The 3,737-nt window shown below is 36.9% G+C and overlaps 1 long non-coding RNA gene across 1 annotated transcript in view; it reads left to right on the top strand.

The window, feature by feature from the left end:
• The window catches only part of LOC129392611 (uncharacterized), a 52,913-nt gene that overhangs the window by 2,950 nt on the left and 46,226 nt on the right, over window positions 1-3,737 (top strand). Inside the window, exon 2 of the long non-coding RNA XR_008618785.1 lies at window positions 1,017-1,171. This is a non-coding gene — a long non-coding RNA (uncharacterized lncRNA). The remainder of the gene's footprint in view (window positions 1-1,016; window positions 1,172-3,737) is intronic.

Here is a 3,737-nt window from a genome sequence, read left to right as displayed (position 1 = left end):
GAACCCGCGTCCCCTGCATCGGCAGGCGGACTCTCAACCACTGCGCCACCAGGGAAGCCCGATCATCTCATTCTTGAGGGATCTCTGTGGCATTCGCTGAGACTACTGTTTCAACTGTATCTCATTTCAAATTCTACCTTTACTCAATCAAGCTTCCCTTGCTCTTTCAAAGAGCACTTCTGTTTTCAAGAGCACTTCTGATAAACCTCCTGCATTCAAATTCCAGGTGAACTTTACCTAGAACAGTATGGTATATTTATATACCTGAATTTCTAAGAAAGGCAGCTCCTGAAGCCTCCTTTATTCTGATAACCTCCCTAAGCAGTTTCGTGTATATAATCTGAGTGTAGGAGATCCTTATATTCTACACAAAATAAGAGGAATTCAAAATTCACAGGAAGCAATTTCATAGAGAGGGAACAAAGACCACATGAGAAACTGAAAGAAAGATGAGGAAACCTGGTAAATGTGGGAGGAGTAGATTTCTTGTTGAAACTGGTGAAGGGATTGAGTTTTGCATCCAGGTTGGCAAGGAGGAAAGAAAGTAGGCATATATATATATATAGGAGCCATACAGACAGGATCTATGGTTCCCCCCCACCAGAACTTCTACAGGTCTTTGAAATTGGAACTTTGAGAGGCAGAAAAATCCATGGCAGATATCAGATTATAAAATACATTAGGTGTATCAAGTTGTATTCTTTTAGAGTTGAATTTGTTTTCACACTAGTATCTCTTCCTAAATGCATTTTTTAAAGTTTTTTTTTAAGTTTTAAAAACTATTAGGCTGCACCATGTCTTAGTTGTGGCACGTGGGCTTCTTAGCTTGTGGTATGCATTTGGGATCTAGTTCCCCGACCAGGGTTCAAACCCCGGACCCCTGCAATGGGAGCTTGGGGTGTTACCCACTGGACCACCAGGGAAGTCTCCCTACATGCATTTTTGAAAAATTATTTGGTGCTGTTATTTTGATTTCTCAGCCTTGAGGTCATACTTGACTTTGCTTTCTCTCAAAGGCTATATATCCAATATGTCTGGAAACCTCATTGGCTTTACCTTCAAAATATATTCAGAATTCAGGAAGTTCCTCAGGCAAAAAGGAATATGAGACCAACCATAAACCTGGATCTACATCAAGAAATGAAGAGTATGGGAAATGGAGTAAAACAAGGTAATATAAAATTAATTTTTCTTATTTTAGTTCCTTCAAGAGATAACTATCTAAAGCAAAAACAGTACTAATGTATTACGTATTTTTTGCAAATGTAAACATAAGTCTGACAAAAGCAGATGCAAGGGAGCAATTGGGCATATACTATTTTTTTCAATACTTTTATTGAAGTATAGTTGATTTACAATGTGTTAATTTCTGCTGTACAGCAAAGTGATTAAGTTACACATATACATTGTATATATTCTTTTTAAAATATTGGGCATATACTATTTTAAGGTCCTTACACTACATTTGAAGTGATGTAATATGGTTTTAAGGTAGATCTTGATTAATTAAACATATATTTTAAAACATATAGCAACCACAGACCTTTTTATAAAAAGGTAAAAGCCCATAGTAGAAATAAACTAGAATAAAAACAACACTCTGAATTCAAAAGAAGGCAGAAAAAGGAAAAAAGAAACAAAGAACGGATAAAACATTAGAAAACAGCTAGCAAGAAAGAGTTTGACCTAACCATGGAATAATTATATTAAATGTAAATGAAATAAACACACCATCTAAAAGCCCAGAATGCCAGATTGGCTAAGAAAGCAAGACTCAACTATATGCTGTCTCCAAGAAACCCATTTTTTTTTAACACATTTTTTTTAAATGAATTTATTTATTTATTTTTATTTTATTTATGGCCGTGTTGGGTCTTTGTTGCTGCGTGCAGGCTTTTCTCTAGTTGCAGTGAGCGGGGGCTACTCTTCGTAGCAGCGCGTGGGCTTCTCATTACGGTGGCTTCTCTTGTTGTGAAGTACGGGCTCTAGGCACGCAGGCTTCAGTAGTTGTGGCACGCAGGCTCAGTAGTTGTGGCTTGCAGGCTCTAGAGCACAGGCTCAGTAGTTGTGGCACGTGGGCTTAGTTGCTCCGCAGCATGTGGGATCTTCCCGGACCAGGGCTCGAACCTGTGTCCCCTGCAATGGCAGGCGGATTCTTAACCACTGCGCCACCAGGGAAACCCAGAAACCCATTTTAAATATAGAACACAGATAAGTTAAAAGTAAAGAGATGGGAAAATATATACTATGAAAATACTAATCAAAAGAAAGCTGAGTAGCTATGTTTATGACTGACAAAATAGACTTTAGAATAATAAATATTACCAGAGAAAAAGAGGAGCATTACATAATGATAAAAGGGTCAATTCTCCAGGAAAACATTATAATCATACATGTGTATGTATCTAGCAACAGACCTTCGAAATACATAAAGTAAAAACTGATAGAAAGAAAGGAAAAATTTCAAAATTATGGTTGGAGATCAACACTCCTCTCTCAGCAATTGATAGGACAAATAGAAAGTATGTTCAGGATATAAAAGACCTAAACATTATTGACAACTTGACTTAATTAGTAACTGTAGGACACTCCACCCAACAACTGTAGAATACACATTGTTTTCCAGTTCAAAAGGAACATTCACTAAGATAGACCATCTTCTTTTTTACCAGTGTTTTTTCATTTTTTTGAATTTTTGCATTTTACTTTATTTTTTTACACAGCAGGTTCTTATTAGTTATCTATTTTATACATGTTAGTGTATCCATGTCAATCCCAATCTCCCAATTCATCACACCACACCCACACACACACTGCCCCCCACCGCTTTCCCTCCTTGATGTCCATACGTTTGTTCTCTATATCAGTATCTCAGTTTCTACCCTGCAAGCCAGTTCACCTGTACCATTTTTCTAGGTTCCACATATATGAGTTAATATACGATGAACATTGTGGTACATAACTCTTTTGGAATTATGGTTTTCTCTGGGTATATGCCCAGTAGTGGGATTGATGTGTCGTATGGTAATTCTATTTTTAGTTTTGGAAGGAACCTCCATACTGTTCTCCATAGTGGCTTTATCAATTTACATTCCCACTAACAGTGCAAGAGGGTTCCCTTTTCTCCACACCCTCTCCAGCATTTGCTGTTTGTAGATTTTCTGATGGTGCCCATTCTAACTAGTGTGAGGTGATACCTCATTACAGTTTTGATTTGCATTTCTCTAATAATTAGTGATGTTGAGCAACTTTTCATGTGCTTCTTGGCCATCTGTATGTCTTCTTTACAGAAATGTCTATTTAGGTCTTCTGCCCATTTTTGGATTGGGTTGTTTGTTCTTTTAATTTTGAGCTGCATGAGCGGTTTATATATTTTAGAGATTACTCCTTTGTGTGTTGATTTGTTTGCAAATATTTTCTCCCATTCTGAGGGTTGTCTTTTCGTCTTGTTTGTAGTTTCCTTTGCTTTGCAAAAGCTTTTAAGTTTCATTAGGTCCCATTGGTTTATTTTTGGTTTTATTTCCATTACTCTAGGAGATGGATCAAAAAAGATCTTGCTGTGATTTATGTCAAAGAGTGTTCTTCCTATGTTTTTCTCTAAGAGTTTTATAGTATCCATCTTACATTTAGGTCTGTAATCCATTTTGAGTTTATTTTGGTGTATGGTGTTAGGGAGTGTTCTAATTTCATTCTTTTACATGTAGCTGTCCAGTTTTCCCAGCACCACTTATTGAAGA

The sequence above is a fragment of the Physeter macrocephalus genome, chromosome 2 (genome assembly GCF_002837175.3).
Source record: "Physeter macrocephalus isolate SW-GA chromosome 2, ASM283717v5, whole genome shotgun sequence".
Lineage (NCBI taxonomy): Eukaryota > Metazoa > Chordata > Mammalia > Artiodactyla > Physeteridae > Physeter > Physeter macrocephalus.
This window is presented reverse-complemented; position numbering and strand designations above follow the sequence as displayed.